This window comes from Antedon mediterranea, chromosome 4 (assembly GCF_964355755.1).
Source record: "Antedon mediterranea chromosome 4, ecAntMedi1.1, whole genome shotgun sequence".
Lineage (NCBI taxonomy): Eukaryota > Metazoa > Echinodermata > Crinoidea > Comatulida > Antedonidae > Antedon > Antedon mediterranea.
The window spans coordinates 497,664-517,684 of NC_092673.1; the positions used below are offsets into that span (position 1 = coordinate 497,664).

The window sequence follows — 20,021 nt, forward strand, 5'->3', positions numbered from 1 at the left end:
TGAAGGCTGAATAATGATGAGTGAAGTATCTGATGCCAAGATTATTAAATACGGTAAAACTTAAGTGAAATGGACACAACTTTAGAACCCAATAAAGTGTCTCTTAAATAGAGGTCGTAGGTAGTGCAGTGCATTTCCTCTTGTCGATTCATAGGAAAATGTCCCCTTAATAGGGGTCCATTGAATGCCCCAATGGAGGGGTTTACACTGTATGTTGAAACATGTTTGTATAACAGGGTTATTAATAAATTGTATGAAGAAATGTGCTTTTTTAATACAGGCATAATATGGTACTAAATGTCAAAAATTTCTAATCAGCAATTTACAATGCTGACACTATGGGGAATGCTAAACAAATATTGCTCATCATAAATTAAAAATAAATGCAAAGTCATCAGTTTATGGGGTAGTCATCTGTACCTATCAACAAGTGTCGAAAAAAGAACAAAAATGGGTTAATCACTGTGTCGGAAAACCTCATAAATCCTTGATTTTATTAATTTTTATTGTACTCCAAGTTTGTCCTGATATTCTAATTCATATAAGTTCAAAAGGAGCATCATCATAGGATCTTAAAATTTTAATTTTTGACATAAATTGGAATACTTCCAACTTTACTTCTTTAGTAAGTGTGGTACAATTTGCACTGTCATCATATTGTGACATCTTCATTCTAAAATGATATTTTTAAACTTCAGATGATCAGGGTGTTATCTATAACAGTTTATTTTCAGCTAGATATATCAAACCAATAATTCAAAACAACAAAACTTTAAAATAGGCCTTTTCTCTCCTTGATTTCTTTCCCAAAATGCCCATTATGTACAAGTGGCTAGCAAAGGTAAAGTAATAATATGTTAAAGCAAATAGTGGTACAGTCAACAACTAAAGCTCTGTCTACACTATCAAAATAGTTTGACAAACAAAAGTGTGATGTGCCCAAGTTTTGTAGTAATATGCCCAAAGATGGTGGTGATATGACATCATTATGTCCATACGTACATGGGCACATCACATTTTGTTGTCACACAAACTTTGATAGTGTAGACAAGGCTTTAGTATGTAAATTAACAAAACACACAAGCATTACCTCCTTTTCTAACAATCAATTATAGCAATCCTCTGTCTACAAGTTACCTCTTCAATGCCTGGAAAAGAAAATCAATAAGTTAAGTCTTTTAAATGAATGAAAAAAATCTAATTAATGATCTTGAACGTGTTTATCCATGAAATCAAACAACTACTGCCATTTCTAGTAGAGCCTTCACAGATTAATGGCCTTAAACAAACCCAAATGATTGCAAAGATTAAATAAGTAAGCGGTGTTCTTTCATCTTAAGAAACTTCAATGATGGTTTTGTTATTTAGCAGACAAATCCTTGGGGAGAGCAAACCCTCACTAATATTGATCAGGTATTGATTATATATAATTTAATAGCACTGTCTTCTTTTAACAGTTAATTCAGATAATGATGAAACATAATTGTAAATAAGATAAAAAGGGAAGGTACAAGGAAAATGGAACAAAAGACCTTGATTTGAGTAAAAATCTTGTTACAAATCAATTTGTTTAATTAACTTAAGAAAAATTTTATTTTAGTATGTATATCATAGTAATTGGAGGAGGTAGTACTGTACCTTTAAATATTGGATTCTCAGAAAATTAATTTACTTATAATTATATCGTCAAAATAAATAGGTGTTGTTGGGTCAATAACAAGTAAACCTACTAACAGTAACAGGAGCTATATGAAAATAGTGATTGCTAACAAATTGAGCAAAATACAGAATTACGTAAATAAACTACACATCTACATAATAGTTTGACAAATGGTAACATATGTTGATACAGAATACACACAGCATATGACAGCACACAGATTGCAAAGATCTGTAACAGATCAGCCATTGATTAACTGTCATTATCAATAGCATTGTCAAAGACGTAATCATTTCCTCTTTGGAATTGGTAGCAATAATAAGGATTTAATTTTACGGTAATTGTTTCTTTTATTGGCAAGAAGCTGTTTCTTGTGAATTGAAATTAAGCTTTTCGTAATACGATGAGTGAGAATATAATCGTGCCGGCAGAGGAGTGAAAGGGCGTGCAGGATTAAGACTGGATACATAGGGAGTTGCATTCAGTAAACCAGTTCAATGTTTTAAGTACGTCTATTGTCTGTGGAATTGGTGTATAATTAGATTGCTTTGATGGTGCTTAGTACCAATAATAACCAATGATCCTGTTGGTTTACTCTGTGTTTTTCTCAAGTATAGACTTACATAAGAATAAACTTAAGAGGATCTATGTACAGTGGTGGATGTAATTGGAATTAAGTAAGAAAAATAAAAGTAGGCCTATCATAATTAAAGAGGTGCAGAGATGAGGCCTCAATGGAGAATCCATTCCCCTTAGAAGGAACAAATAACATGCTTTGTTGTTCTCGCTATATAATAAAAGAGTAGCGTGTAGTAGTGGTATAGTTCCACTCATTTCTACCCATAGAAGGTTATTCACAGATAACTGAACTTTAAAGTTAATTTGTAGAAATACCTCTAATTTCTAGTTAAAACCAACAGAAAAAACCAAAAAGTGCTTAATGCAAACATACGATAATTAAACATGTCAATTAAACCACAATTAAACAGTTCAACACCTCTCACTGATGAAAACAATGTTTATGATGTTTGTCTACGGTCATCAATTAAATGCAAGTCCATTCTGTGGCTGCGAAAATATTCAAAATATCTGAATTTCCAGAAATAAAGACCATCTGACCTGGATTTGTAGATAACAGATAAAATTGATGTTTTAATTGTATTCAGAAGTGGACATTAAACATGCATTCAATAGAGAACGTTAAAAAGTACAACATTAGTATCCAGTATAACATCTCCTTTAGCACCTCTACTATGAGGATACATACCTGCGAAACAAATGAAGAGAAATGCACAGAAATTTGTTTTATGCCAATGCCTATTCAGAGAACACTCATATTAAACAGGTTTTACTGTATAATAATTACAGATATTAATATATTTTAAAATAAATAAATTTGAACTTCAATCTTATCATTTCAAGATATATCTTAGTCATAAATTCTGAATCATATATTCGTTGTTCATAAAAAGCTAGCAAGATCATAGGCTTATCCAAGATTGCTGACTGACCGGTCATGCATGCAGGACCAAAATCTTTTCTAGAGGTAGTTGACTTCTGACCAAACAACTGGGCTTCAATCTCAAGGGGCGTGGCTAGGGGCTTGAGCTAAATTGATAACCTAATATCATATCTAGCCTGGTGCATGTGCCTCCCTGGTGGCAGTCAGATACCTGGTGTAGAGAGAGTCACCAATTTCAACTACAGAAAATGAAACTAATCCAGCAAACAAATGCTTGTGTATTTAATATTATATCAATTATTCCAATTCTCATGATCGTGTTTGACAGGTTAAAACCCAATGATAAAGGTCTTCAGATTTCTTTTGCTTTAAAGTTATTTAACAGTGAAATAAAGCAAATTTATATCAACCATGCCAAATCAAATAAACTCTGACTGAGACAATAACAGAGACAATTGCTGCAGTAACTTTTCAATATAAACAGTAACAATATTACCAATGATACTAACAAAAGTGAACCTTTAAATAAGAGACACTTTAAGTGAAAACTTAAGATACCTCTTCAAGTGAAGATCAGAACAATGGTTGGATTGTCATAGTCTTTGGAGTAAACATTTCCTAGACTTTGTATCAACTTTGAGTGGGGTCTTTAGTCCCAAGTGTGGACATAACGCCACATAAGCCTATTGTTAAAGTATATCCTTATTTGATTAAGTCAAAAGGAATGATAGAAGGTTCTATAGATTGGATATCTTTTCATATCAAACTTAGAATGCAAACTATTCTCTTTGGTGACTGTCAAAGTATTCAACTAGATTATTGTATCTATATGCTTGTATTATTGGATAGTGTGGATATAAGAACCAACTTTATTTAAGTTGGCTTTGAGGAGAATTACATAAAGTACAAAAACATAAGAAATTTTTATTTAAAATGGTAACATTAGAGATCCATTAAATTCAACTAGCACTTTCCGACTCGCAACTCACACTTTCCGACTTGCAACACACACTTTCCAAATCCCAACTCGCATTTTCAGATCCACAACTTGCATTTTCTGACTCGCAACTCGCATATTTCAACTCGCATTTTCTGACTTGCAATTCGTAGAAAAGAAATCCTCATTGTGTAAAGACATCATCACATAATATGGACATATTTTTGTAACCAAATTGCAGAAAATTTAGAAACCAGACAACATTCCTTCTGTTACAGAAATCTAAAACTAGACAAAAAACATTTGATATTACAAAATTTGATAAACATTGTTTGCATTACAATTAAAGATGTCTGAAGTAGGCCCCATTAGATTTATCTATATTTCAAGAAGACAGTCTTGAAGCATAGTACAGTAAACTAAATGACACATAAACATAAATGGTTGAACAGGTGTAGAAATCCATATTGCTCTGAATGATAACCTTTTATGCTTAAATTCTTTTACATACTTCATAAATTAATGAGACATTATAATTCATTATAGGAAAAAAGTAAACAGCAATTCCTCTGAAGAACATTGACACTCAGTACATTTATTTATTCATTTATTTATTTCACAACACAACAATAATTTATGAGGGTAGTCCATACAGCAAAGACTATAGGGCATATTCTCCAGCATATTCTAGAAAAGACAATAAAATTAAGAACAGGGCACATATAAATAATCACACTTAACAAAAACTATAAAATAATATTGATCCTAGTTTTTGCCAAAATATATTACATGGTTTTATATCGATGCTAAAAATAGGTAGGCCTAAATATCGTTTAACATTTTTTTGTAGCCCTTAATAGAAGATTTCAACAGGAAGATTATTTTCTCCAATAGAAATCCCTATGGACTGAGTCAATGTGGACAGAAGCAATTGTGGCTTGGCCACTAAATAGAACTACAGCCCAAAGGAAACGGACGACACACGTGACTACTGCAGTCTGTCCAAGCTGTACACGTCACAAAAGGCAATGTAGACAAAGTCTACAGCTCTGTCTACTCTATCAAACTTGATGTGACAAAAAATATGATGGGCCCATATATGGACATGATGATGTCATATCACTACCATATTTGGATACATCACACTTTTTGTTGTTAGTTTGATAGTGTAGACAGGGCTTAGGTACTGTAGGTCGTATCTCCATATAGTACATTCAAGAGTCATCATACCTTCTGTACTATCTTTGTATGAATTGTCAAACCTAAACCCTTCTCACTAATATCTTTATGATTGATATTTATATACTGTAGATAGAAAGACGTCTCTGTGAAAAGATAATTTTGTAAGTGTTTGTTTATTCAATATATTTCTTATCTGTACATTCCTACACCTGTTGTTTCTCAGGTAAAGTATAGAGTTCATTCAATTTATTACTCGTTGCCAAACTTAACCGATAATACCCGGCTGTGAGTTTGCTTCGGTTTAGTCAAACGGTTAAAGAAGGCGCAAAGATTTTTAATTGTATAGCAAATAGAACAGGGGCAGATTCAAGGGGGCCCAGTCAGCATGGGCCTCTTCTAAATTTCCTTGTTTTGTAATGCAAAAGATGAGGCATAAATAAGTCAATTTTAGCACTTCATTTCATTACTTATAGGCCCTGGAAAATCCTGGATCCGCCACTGTAGAATATAATCATCATTAGTCAAAAATAATATTGTTGAATCACAATATCTGTCAAATTGTAATAGAATAATTGTATCTTTATCTAGTCTGATGACTAGGTCTAACAGTCATGTTAGGATATGCTGCGACATTTGTATGGGTGTGGCCTAAGATTATACTAAAAACTATAATCTTAAAGTTAAGTCTTGTGGGGACATGTTTCAGCTCAACTTTTAAATTTTCCTTCTTTGAGCCGGAAATCTTACGACATGTTAATACCTGAATTGAACCTTGATTCATCTGATTAACAATGATTTGATAATAAAAGTGATTTAAACTTCTTTTTTTTTCCCAATAAAATTACAAACAAAACATTTTTAGCTAAGAACAAACTCGATCAAACGTCATTTGTAGGAAATTCATTTTAGGTTAGCCATCGCAAATGACATGACCAGGAAAATAAAACTGTGATGTTTTGTGAAATATATCAAAATTGAATGAATTCGTAGTTCTTTTTTAAAAACCAAAAATTAGCAAAACTAGCCTGCTAGACAGTTTAACTACAGTAACTCATGGATATTATCTTAGGGGTTGGTACTTGACAAGTTCTTTTAAACTAGCCTGCTAACTAGACAGTTTAACTACAGTAACTCATGGATATTATCTTAGGGGTTGGTACTTGACAAGTTCTTTTACTTTTTTTTCTGATCCTAGAAAGAGTTCTTATGTAATGTTACCATTTAAGTTATTGCTGTATGCTGCTTTTATTTCTTGAACTGTTTCTAAATAAATGTTGAATGTTGTTGATATTAAAAACTAGATGAACATTTTTAATCATATATCAGAATATAGGTTATAAATGATACCGTACATAAAATTAAAATAATCTTTATACTGACCAACGAAATTTATTTTCATAAGACAGAATTAAGATACTTCTAACAGGTTTAAAGGGAGTTTATCTTACTGGAAATAAGTCATCCACAATTTACCTTAGAATTACTTATATTGAGGCATAAATAAGTCAATACATCAATCAACCCATCAATCAATCTCTCCCTGTCACTGACACAGGCAATCCCTGAAAATTAAGAATTATATCTTCTTCTAGCAAACCATTAAAAAAAATGTTAATATTAAAGATAAAGCATGATTCACTAATCAACTTTGTTTACAAAAACTGGTCTAAGCAAAGAAATGCATCATCATCAGGTATAATAATCAATGGCATATAATAATTAGTAACTTTTATAAAGCGCTGATTACTGATGTCTCACAGCGCTAAAAGACTAGAAGGATTATTGAAAAATGTGATTTAAGAGATTTCAGACTGGAATTGCTTAAAATTGCAAAAAAAAAACCTTTGTAGTAAGATTTAAGGTGTCTTTTTGGAATGGAAAACAAGAGGGTCCAGTTCAGTTGACATGAAATGATATTAAATCCTCCTGTAGAAAGGTTTGCAGGCACAGACCAAGAAATTAATTGTTAAACTAGAGTGGATATTTTGTAGATGTTACACTGTAAAGCAATATACATTTTAATTGTAGTTGTGCATGTACATTTATATGAAGAACTACTGATACTGACTGGTAACAAAGATCTAAAGCTTTCCTACACTAAAATACATCATGATTTTCATTGTTTGAATTACCTATACTTTTAATAGACATATGTTTTAGGTTCACAGAAATCGAAAGCATCCTAAATTGTAACACAATAACTGTCATCAAAACGTGTAGTTTTTGTGACACATTAGCTAACTTAATCCTATTTGCGGAAAGTATGTGGAGTATAATTATTAGCCATGTAAATTCACCCCATATGCCTGCCAAAGAGGTTAATTGAGGAGGAGCTCAAACATATATTATGTCCATAACAAACAAATTACCTGCACTTTCTTCAAAAAATGCCAAAAAAGGTGTCTAAATACAGCACTTTACACACAAATCAAATAATCATTTATTTTTTTCATTTTAAAATTTAAAAAAAATAATACAGTACATTATAAATTAGTGTTGATATCGCAGACTCATACAATACCACCCCCTAAATTAGGCTAAATTCAGATTAATCCATTTTAAAGCAATCCAAGTATAACTAGACATGTAACTCGTCACTTTGACGAGTTTGGTTATCCGCCGCGCAAGTGGTGCAACATTAACATTAAGGGGATAGGTTGAGGACAAAAGGAAGTGTTCACGTTGGCATTATGACCTGAACTGAAGAATATGATATGTTGTTATTGCTGAATTTTATTATTTAAATTCATATATAGTATACACAGTATAATCTGTATCCATATCACATACAGTGTAGAATAGGTGAAATTACGGGACCCGCTATTTATTGCAATTTTTTAACATGTTGAAGGTTTTAAAATGAAACGCGAAGGTAGCAATTCCGAAAGGAAATTATCTCAGCAACAACGTATTAGCGTGTAGAAGAAATTTGAATACGTGAAATATTGATGCGCGCTCTTTTAAATGTAATGAATTATGACGCAAAAGATGAAAATACGACCTTTTTTATTTAACTGGCCATATGATGACGTCACAACATCCGATTGGCAACATTTTTACATAATTTCGTATCTACAATCCAATAGCTTCCAGAAAAAGTTGTAATCGTGATTATCACATTTTATTCTTACGAGCTATAACAGATTAAAATTAACTGTAAAGATGAAATTAATGCCACACGTGATTTAAATTTTTAGGCATGATGACGTCAAAAAAATTAAAATATTTTTAACTCATGCGAAAGACAGTTGATTGACCTAGACAATATCAAAATCGGGGTTAAAATGGAAAACGGATAAGTGGAGATGCGCTCTATTCAATGTGATGAGCTATGACGAAAGATACAAAAATCCTAAATTTTATGTTCGCGTGGCCATACGATGACATCACAATGTCCAGTTAGCCATATTAATACCTGATCAGATATCTAAAACTCATCTACTTCCAGAATATGTCATCCACAAAAATTTGACCGTCTAGTTTAGAAATTACGACTGTTTAAAAAAAGACATATTTTAAACAAATTTTTTAACCTTTTCATAAAAAACGCGCGCAAATTGTCCAATTGGACGTGCTCGTATGACGTATCTTTATGTCGAAATTGTTTAAAATTTGGTAAAATTACTAGAAAAGGCTGGAAAAACATAAATCACGCGAAAAAAATACGTTTTCAATGCTACGTGCGCACCGCACACGTAAAAATGTGCGCACGCGTGGGAATGTTTTACATGCTTAAAACGACATGAAACGCGTAGAAAGTTGATTAGAAATTAATTTTGCGCATTTTGAAATTTCAAATGCGCGTGCGCACGTAACTTTGTGTAAAACACGCAATTTTTTTTCAACAGACAGTTAGCGCATGATATAAATTAAACTTTTGCAAAGTTTCACTTTAAAATGTTATTTGGTTTTCGACATATGTTAAATACGAGAAAATCGTTAAATCGCGCGTATGTCGCGTTGCGCAATTGTAAACATCATGAAAAGCTTCGCTTGACGACGTTACGTGAATGTCAAAATGTTAACATAGTTAACAAAATGTTATGTTTGCAAGTTTTAGAGAAAAGCGTTACACAAAAATCATACAGAAAGAAAGAAGATGACAAAAAAGATGATGATGATTTCGTACAATCACAAGAGGTTATCCTGCAACTTCGTTGCGGATAACCAATTTCCCAAATTTTCATATCTAAGCTTTCGAATCCTGGAACTATACAAATACAAATACAATTGGTTTTTAGTATTCTGTTTTTTTTGCACAATTTCTTTTTAAATTCGTGTTTTGTTCCAAAGCGCTACCTAACTTAATTTAGTTATTTAAAAGTGAAATTCTATAGAGAGTTTGTAAAGTCATAAGGTTACGAATATGTAGGTTACATAATTGCAGCCATAGACTAAAAAAAGTTGGTCATTATTTAATATAAACAAACACAATAAGCCTATACAAAAAACAAAATTTTAATTTGTTTTGCTTTAACTAATCTCCCAGAGAGAAGAATGGAGGAAAATGTTTGGCACTAACACTATATAAACCTGAGTACATTTCAGAATTTTCTTGACTACAAAAGCAATATCAAAACACAAAATAAGGCATTATTTAAACGACGGCCTACAGTATGATGATTTTGCAACGAACTGTAATATTTCTGGACACAATGAATCAGCGTTATTAACATTATTTCTTAGACATGCAATGATTCAAGTAGCATTACTATTAACTGTCTAAAGGGACACTGAAATCATTCACCAAGTGACTTATACCAAATACAAGTTACCAAAGAAACGAGTCACTCCAACTGGGAGTTAATCTCACAATCAGTTCTTTTAACTCTTTAACTTAATAAAGCATTAGACAGACAGATGTATACTTTTTATTTTAAATTACTTCATTTGTCTATGGAATCAACAGTCTAACGAAGCTTACTGTAGCATGCCTAAGTACTACGACATCCCATAATGCATTTAGAAACGAGCACTCCTGAGAGTTAAATAATAAGTACGACAGTCAGGAATAACTACATACTATCAAAGTCTCCTTATCATCAGGTGCATCTGTGATTGCTGTCGTTAACTCGCTAACCCATTATCATGAAATTCATTCTTGGTCATAATTTATTTGCCTTATTGAATTTGCCAATGCTATACACATTCCCTGGATATTACCTCTGCTTATTGAACAAAATTGCAATAATTATTTGAGTTGAGTGTAAAAGCACATACAGTAGTCTATGACGGGCCTTGACATTTGTCTACACTATTCATGAAAAGTGCGATAGAAAAATAGATCCACATTACACAAGTTTTAATTTATTTTATGTTAATATGATCATGTTCCCAGACGTGCTGTTGGTATTCAAGAATGTTCATGTTTTATACAAATTTTATAAAAAACAAAAACATTTAGTGAAAAAGATCTCAAGTTAAAGTGCCCAAGACAAAATACCGTAATAATGTACCATATTAGTTTTTTGTTTTTTTTTTGGTACAAAATGAGCAAAAAAGAGCAATAACAGTGTCGTATCATATCGTACTTAGACCACACACAATGAACTACCGTAAGTCAAAACAATAATTTGAGGTTTTCCATAGAAACGAAGGTGTCACAAAATCACTTCTCATAAATTTTAAAACCAACAATCAGTTTTATTGGAAAAACAGTTTAATTAGCTTTGTTCTACTTTCCTTTTTCAAGCTTGCTTTTGGGAGGTTCTTTAATAAACTTCCAAAAAAAAATAAGTAGTTGTCGGACAGGATCACAAAAATATGAATTAATTAAAGCTATCTAAGCTCTGCCTACACGATCAAATTTTATGTGACAAAAAAAATGTGATGTGCCCATATATGGACATGATGATGTCATATCACTACCATATTTAGGCACATCACACTTTTTTTGGCAAAGTAATTTGATAGTGTAGACAGAGCTTAATGAATTTGTATGATTATGTATATCAAAACCTATCCATACAAATAAAAAAACACTGGAGCAATTATGAAATCATAACAAAAGTTAAATAAAGTAAAAAATAAATGTACATACATCATTTTAAGAATGATGCTTTGTTCCAATTTTGCAAGACAACTTAATGCATGCAATTAGTATCAATACAACTGAAGAGTTTGTGTTTATGAAAAACACCTTACTGTAGTCTGTGTAGAAGTGAAAGTTGTCATCTAAATACTCAATTTGGTTCATGATGAAGTGACTTGTTTTGTTGTTACATTTTTATTTAATTCAAAAGCACAATAATTTTAAATTTATCATTTTGTGGTAGGCCTAAATTATTAATTGCGATGATAATATTTTTTTGTAAATGGAAATGATCACTTTAACTTAAGGAGCGAAATAAATGGGGAAAAAACAGGTACTGTAAAAACGAAAGACATTAATTGGGCTTAAACATATTTCATTCCAAGCTTAACTAATAACATAAAACATGTGTTTAAAGACTTAAAACATTTCTGATTAATCTATAGATCAACCTGTTACATTAAAACATGATTCATACTCAAACCGTCTACAAACCTATGTCAATTTTTAAACATGTTGGATATTTAAATATTTCTTTCATATTTCTTCTACAAATTGTTTTCCTTATTTTCTAAAAAGTACTCCATGTCTACTAAAACGTGGGTTTGTATTGCAAACTTAGGTAAGGTTTAGTTCACACCAATGGAATTAAAGTCAACTTATAAAAGACCAGAGAAAAAATGAAAGTCTCAGGCACTGGACAACACTTATCGTTACAACATCCTTCAGTACGCTTTTTGTTGTCATCAACATTTGATTGGATAGAATGAATAATACATGAAGTATACTATTACGAAACTATTAATTATGGTTTAGAAATGGAAGACTACACACAAGAATACACTAGAATACTCAGCGTCATACACACACAAGAATACACTAGAATACTCAGCGTCATACACACACAAGAATACACTAGAATACTCAGCGTCATACACACACAAGAATACACTAGAATACTCAGCGTCATACACACACAAGAATACACTAGAATACTCAGCGTCATACACACACAAGAATACACTAGAATACTCAGCGTCATACACACACAAGAATACACTAGAATACTCAGCGTCATACACACACAAGAATACACTAGAATACTCAGCGTCATACACTAAAACATTGGTATGAACACAGGGTCTAAGATCAGTGATCAACATATAAACACACATATTAAAAAGAAAGTTATGTTACTTTTAATGTTGCAATAATGGCTACAATATCTATCTCCTAAGGTTCTTTATCTTGTATGAAAATAATAAATATTTAAGATCTTGTGAACAGTATATTGGTATGAAGTAGTTTAAATCACTAATAAACATGTCTATAGATAATTACATCAAATACTAAAATGAACTGATAGACAGAATAATTAATTATCGTTGATTCATTAAGACGGCTATGTGTTTCAATAATTAGATTTGTACTACAATCAACTTTAATAGGATAACAAAATGTGAGACTATTAATATTGGTGGATGAAGAATTGGTTTGATGTCACTTTAACATTAATTGTTAAAAGTATTTAGTATTTACTAGATAAATATTAATTGATTTTTACTTGTTTTTTTATGCCATATAGTTTATTTTTGTTAAACTTACTCTTTTTTGGACATTGTGTTTTTTGTAACTTTGTTTTTAATTTCATGTACCAGCCTATATTATTTCTGCAATTCAGCTCTTTGGCCTGTAATAGTCATTTCATTTATTTGTTTTTATTTATTTATATTTAGAAAAAATATAAACCAAGTAGTTGATAATCAGAAGTTTGTTTGTAAACAGCATGTGGACAAAATAATATTGGTTACATAAAACATTGAGTGGCAGCAAATATTGGGGTTGTCATGCACACCTTGAAAACAATAAATCCCATCATGTACCTTCCAAGAAGACAATATTTGATTGGCTATAAATCCCATCATGCACCTTTCAAGAAGACAATATTTGATTGGTTATAAATGCCATCATGCACCTTTCAAGAAGACAATATTTGATTGGCTATAAATCCCATCATGTACCTTTCAAGAAGACAATATTTGATTGGCTGAGAGTCGTCATGATTCAATGAAATGCAGCTTGGGGAATATTGTTTGCATACGTTTTAAATGTTCAACTCACCTGTAAGGAAACTGATTGTGCTCCCTACTGAACGTTGTTGTGTTTCCTTTGATATTCACAATCTCCGGTATAAATCCCTTTTTCGGAAGCTTTCCACGATGTCTTCTTTAATTTGCCGTCTGAGATGAAAGAAGAACAGACATTGAAAATCAAAACCAATACAATTTCTACAATTATTTACTATTTTGTGGTTAAAGGGATAATTTATTAATTCGCCACTGGAGAACTTTTTAGATGCGTTTGACTTTAGTGTCAATAAATAATTAAAACTGGGAAATAATTAATAATCATGTGCATTTTTTCTTTCACACCCTCTTCTTAAGTGGAGACTTTTAAAAATCATCTTGAAATGGAGACTTCAATCCGTCAGAAATATTAAAATAAATATTGAATTTAACTTTAATGACAGTGTTCAGTAGCAACGAAAATTAATTATTTATTTATTATCAATATTTTACCATGCTGCTCAATGTGTTCCTTGGTTCAATGTACATAGTAAAGGGAGCAACACTAAAAAATATCACTATATAATAGCCAAAAACTGTTATTTTGCAATAGCATTATAAATGAAAAATACTAAAGTGAAATATTATAAATTAAAAAAATATTATTAAGAAGTTTATAAAAAAAAATCAGAGCTTGTGTAAACAAGGTAGAAACAGAATGTTTAATCTAACAACCGTCTGTACGTCTTCCCTTGCAAAATATTTACACATTTGCTTGTTCAATTATAAGTAAATCATCCACTTTAAATATATATTTGCTTACAACTTCCTTTATGAACTATTTCCTAAATGTTATTTACATTTAACAGACGAATTACATAAACAAATTTATTAGTTTAAAAATTAGGATCAACTACAGACAATTTTGTTTGGTTGCTAAGGAAAAAACTTCTTTTAGGATAAATATGGATCTATGGTTTAGCATGGTTTACAAGTGACAGATCCAAGTTTCGATTTGTCTAAGATCAACTGGAATTAAGATCTTAATGTATACTGTACAGTTAAGTTTGTATAGTTTGCTTTAAGTTTTTTTTTAGACTTTTAAAAATAATTATTCCAAATTTCCAGACAGTCTAGCAAGTGGAGGTAAGTTGAAAGGAACAGAGAAGCAAGCGTTGTAAAACCGAGATAACACACCCTAGTGAATATGACTGTGAGTGTACAAATCAAGACATCGACAGGAAAAAACCATGCTCACACACACTGGTCTGCAGCAGAGCTCGAAACATTTTATTCTGTATATAGAAATATCAAATTAAAAAAAAAACACTTTTTTTAGGAAGTCCATTTATGTAATGTGTCATAATACTTCTGGTTCAACTGTATAAACATCAGGTCTTGTGTCCCCTGTGTTTTATATTTTATTATTCACCTGCATTGAGTTCATAAAAGATTTCCCCCTGCTTGTCAAAGTCTACAAGGAAGTTTGTTAGTTCATGGGGCCTAAGATTAGCGCCGTTTCAGTCTTTATATTTACCAAGACCATGTACCATGTTGTTTTAGCACTGATGTAGATTGACTTGCCTGCTTACCCACAGGTGTAAATGTTTCCCCTGAGCCTAGCCAGGGGACATTTTGACCCCTTTTTGTCACAACCTATCAGTATCTTAGTCTATGTGAAACTAAATTTTAAAGGTATAACACATGTCAAATGGTTTCTAGTATCATTTACATATTTAACATAAAAATTAAAAACATCCTAATCACACAAAATCGATTTGAATTAGTTTGAGCATGTAATGTTTATTAATTCCTTGAACTTTTGAAATATTTAAAAGGTTGTTTCAGTAAACTAATTTTGAAGTGGGATGGAGGGGTACAGTTTCAGACTACTAATCATCTAATATACCTACAGTTTTAATATTTCTATTGGGCTTTTTTCTACTGACACTGTAAATTTATAGATGTACTGATTTAATCAATTCTAACTAAATATAGAAGTTTTAAAATAAATTAAAATCACAATAATATAATTTCATATATAACATTTCAAGGCACCATTTTGTCTTAAAAATTCAAATATGGTTTAAAAATTCATTTTCAGACTTCATTACTAGGTCGGTGAGTTTTATGTTTCATATAAACAATCGTAGCACGCTTTGATATACCAGGTCGGTGACATTCTAGTGGGAAATGGACTCCCTCAGGTATTCCTACACCACCGACTCAAGTGTATAAGGGGAAACTGATTACTTTTCCTTTTAGCTATCATATTTTATTCAACCTGTCGTAATGACATTTCAGTCATCTAAAACCAACCCTTTAGTTGTAAAAGATTTCAGTAAACTTTTTTTGACAGTTACAATCGTGTCGGATCTCTAGTCAGGATTAAGGTGGGCGTAACAAAATAACAAGTAAACATATCGAAAAATGAAAGATTTTTTTTTTTCAGATAAAGGGCGTTTCATATTTATTAATCATATAAGAATGACTCTGAAATAAACCTATTACCAAACCAAACTGTACTTCTTAGTGTAGGCCATGGATAGTAATTATAGTCCATTAATGACCAGTACGAAAAATAGAATACTGTACACTATACAGTGTAATAGAGGGTGCTACGGTTTTCACTCACTAGTCAGACACACGTAATTTAAAATTGTTTAATTGATGTACCATAATTTAAATAAATTAACATTAAAAACCAGTTTATTTTAACTAAAGATCTTTACAACAAACAGATCAACACAACTTAGTTTATGTATTCTTAGAAAGAATAGACGGTAAACTGTTTCAAATAAACTCTCACAAATTGATCCAATGAAACAAATATTCAAAGGTTTCCTAACTTGCTGATAGATTCCCTCTTTGTTCAACATGTTCACACGAAGACGTGTCTACTAGGAGGTTCCCCCGCAGTGTGTTGACTCAACTACGATGATTTCTGTTGGTGATTAGGGACCGGGGCACAAGGGGATCAATATGCCCCTTTTTATTGACATGTTTTCCTGTCAGAACCTTACAACTAGGCCATTGTCCAAACAACATTGTGCATGTTAGCATTAATATTAAGAAATTCAAGTAGCAAAGAGACAGAAACGGTAGTAGTCAGTAATACGTTTCATTGGTTGTATATGGTTCAGGTGAAACTACAAACTACAATACCAGGATTGGTACAAAGAATACTAATATTCCAACAGTACTGAATGCATATATTCAATGTTAATGTACATACAACATACGACAGGCCTCACTTACTACACAGAATGGCTATTACATTATTACAGCTTTAGACTTTACACTTGTTTACGGACCAGAACCAATATGCAACATGAACAATTCATTTTCAAGGAAAACTTGTAAATAACAAAGCTAATGTGACTATGTTTTTACACATTACAACAACATAAAAAAGGCCTAAATTAAAACATGTATGTAAACTTACTGTTTTCTTGTAGAATATGTTTGTAGACATCTACTATCCGATTGGTAGAAGGTAATGACCTGTACCTTATAATGATTGTGAACCAAAGTCCAAGGTTCAATAGCAAAGTTGGCACAACTCTACAGAGATCAATCATATAATTAGCATTAATTAAACAAGGCTTGATGTTGTGCAATAGCAATAAACATATTTGTAAAATACTCAACTGTAATTAAAATATTAATTTGTCTAATAAACTTTAAAATATTTAACAATAATGGAATTAAAATAAAATATGTCTAAAAAGTTTAAAATATTATACATTATTATATACAAGCAAATTTAATCAAACTTTATATGATTAAAATAATCATTCATTTTAATTTGGTAATAGATTAATAATAATTATCATTTATTTACTAAAATTAAGTAAAAAATGTTTCATACCTCATATGTGCAAGGAAGTCACAATATTGACCATTCTGACTTGTTATCTATCTGCTACTTGGACTTGGTCACATCACTAAGAAACTCGGAGGAAAAAAATAAATAGTAATATTAAATACAGTAAATTCAAATCACCTATCATTTATTTATTAATATTAAGAAGTGAGGCTACCTCACATGTGCAGAAAGAAATCACAATATTGTCCATACTCACTTATCAACAATCTGCTACTTGGATTGGTCACAAGGCCCATCAGTAAAATTCTCGAAAAAAAAAATATATATATATTAGTAGGGATATGAAAATCATCTATAATGTATCTAATAAACATAAGTAGGAATGCAGTTCCCATGAAGTACAATATCAACACAATTTTATTTTTTGTATTCAGTTGGCCATTTTAAAAAGGTGTATAAAAAAAAAATGAGTGATAGCAAGCAAAATTGTGTTTACAAATTAATGTCAAAACAAAATTACTTTCACACACTGCCAGTCGTCAAGGTAACACTGACAACATAGTACCCCATGTGTCTACTAAGATAACCAGTATATTATAACACAGGAAACATCCACACAGCACATTAAACCAAATATACTTAATAATGTTACTCACGTATCAAACGTATCATGTCATGCAATTACAAAATATGCAATAGCCAATGTACGCATGTAACTAAATAAATAATTTGACCACAGGGTAGATGCACACGTTTAACAGATAATCAAAAAGCAGACAAACTTGTAATTATTGACCAGGTTGTGTGGTTAATCTAATGTACACATGTGGTGACAAACAAACTGATTTGTTACTTATGCTTATTATGAAAACATTACAACTCATTAAAACATATTCTTCTAAGAACTGTAATAGGCTCCTTAACCAAATTATTCTCATTCAAAATGATCAACCCCTACGAAAAGCACTATGATCAGTGGCTGGGAGGTTCTAAATGTGTAAGGTTTGTTTAGCCTCATTTCAGCATGACATGTGGAACACAGAAGGCAACAAGCATGCAGAGAGGGCAGAGAGGGGGAGGGTTTGGAAGAAGAAAATTTGGTATAAGACATGACATTAGGATCAGCTCTTGGAGTTATATTAAATTTGATCTGAGTGAGAGATAAATATGAATTTAATTTATAGTGTCTTAACTGAAAAATACTTTATTTTTAGTTTCAATTCAATGTTTGGCATGCGTCACAATGGATGAAACCAATTTTGAAAAGGTTCATTGGAGATTTGAGCCTAAGATAGAAAGTGTTGATATGAAAGATCTTGCATCAAGTGAAAAGTATACCGCAATAAAAGGCATTAGGGCTGCCAAACTGAAACAGGTAAGGGGTTTCCTAAGGAGCTGACTTCATGAAAATAACAATTGGAGCTGGGCAAGACTGGTGGTTGTGGAAACCTCTGAGGGGTTCTAAGGAGAAAGCAAGCTACGTACTGCACAACAATTGGGGATCACATTTGGATTTATGTTTATAAGGAATGCTAAAGTACTTATACACTACAAAATGTTAGAATACAAAGGGTTTATAAAGAGATTGTCTCTGCACCGACAATAATTGTCACGGCAGTTTTCCTACATAAAAAGTTCTAAAAGTGCTACCTTTAGAATATTGTTGGCATTACTACAACATGTATTTGAGGTAAAAAAAAAAGGTAAAAGAACAACCAAAAAGACAAAAGACAAGAAGCTATTCCAGTTTTCCTTAGGTATGTTTTCAAAATGAATACTTTTAGAATTGGATTGGGAATTCAAGAACTTTCAGTTGTATACAAAAAAGGTATGAAGTGATTGGGTATTAGGCCAAATAAAAAAAAATACTTGTTAAGCGTCACACCCTCATCAATTTTCAGGGGCGGGGGGACGGTTTTTTTTTTTTTTTTTTTTTACTTTTTATGGAGGTATAATTTTGCGCGATGGACGTTTTGGCCCACTTTTTTTTAGGACGAAACGTCAAACTTTTAAAATGCGAAACAGAACAAAATTGACTATGTATGAAATATTATTGCCGATGACAAAATTGAGTTTTGTATTGTTTATATCCAGACGTAATTAAAACATTAAATTTAATTGCCACCGAGCGAAATTGTAGGCCCTAGGCTAATCCGTCCAAGCTGCCACCCCCGCCTCACTCATCGGCGGCCATGGTCCGCCGTCTCTCGCTCGACTCATCTATCCAGGAAATTCCCTATCGCGAGAAGCATGATGTTGGTCTCAATAATACTAAATTATAGTGGGCTGATTTTGAAAACAGCTTACGGCATTTCTTAAGTGAATTTTTATTCAACGTATTCATTCTTCTTTGATGAATCCGTTGCCAATTGCTGTGTAAATCAGTATTTAAAGTTGTGATGCGAAAAGTGTGTGTAATTATTCCACAGGTAAACCAGGCATAAGAAAACGCATCGCCGGGCCCATCGCCCAACAGGACCCTCGTGGTGTGCCGATCTCGAGCGCGAGATCATCGTAAACAAAATTGGTAGAGTCCATTATGTATGGGGTGTTTCCTATTTACGAACCTATAAAAAACGCGTTTCGACCACTGTGTAGGCAAAATATTTATTTCAGTAATCCCTAAATTGATAATCGTGTATTCTATCACGTGACTGATGATGTAATCCTCAGCGACGTACTAAATGCACGTGATTTAATGTGTTGGGGAAAAAGCTTGCTGTTTACCACACATGATTCGCGGTGCTATTCGCGTTTCCTTGACGTAAATCGGCGGCGTGTAAATGAAACAATTGTTTTCACCAAATTGCCGTTGTCGACATAGAGCGATCGGTGGCTAGCTAGCGTGGCTAAG

The 20,021-nt window shown here is 32.0% G+C and overlaps 1 protein-coding gene across 2 annotated transcripts in view; it reads right to left on the reverse strand.

Annotated features, from left to right (window-relative positions):
- Positions 1-18,041, reverse strand: part of LOC140048137 (uncharacterized) — a 63,582-nt gene extending 45,541 nt beyond the window's left edge. For both annotated transcript variants that reach the window (XM_072093182.1, XM_072093179.1), the window contains exons 1-5: positions 17,424-18,041; positions 17,210-17,285; positions 16,784-16,902; positions 13,394-13,512; positions 1,091-1,148 (exon numbers count right to left, since the gene is read on the reverse strand). The gene's annotated coding sequence lies outside the window, so the exon portion shown is untranslated. The remainder of the gene's footprint in view (positions 1-1,090; positions 1,149-13,393; positions 13,513-16,783; positions 16,903-17,209; positions 17,286-17,423) is intronic.
- Between the last annotated feature and the right edge of the window lie 1,980 nt (positions 18,042-20,021).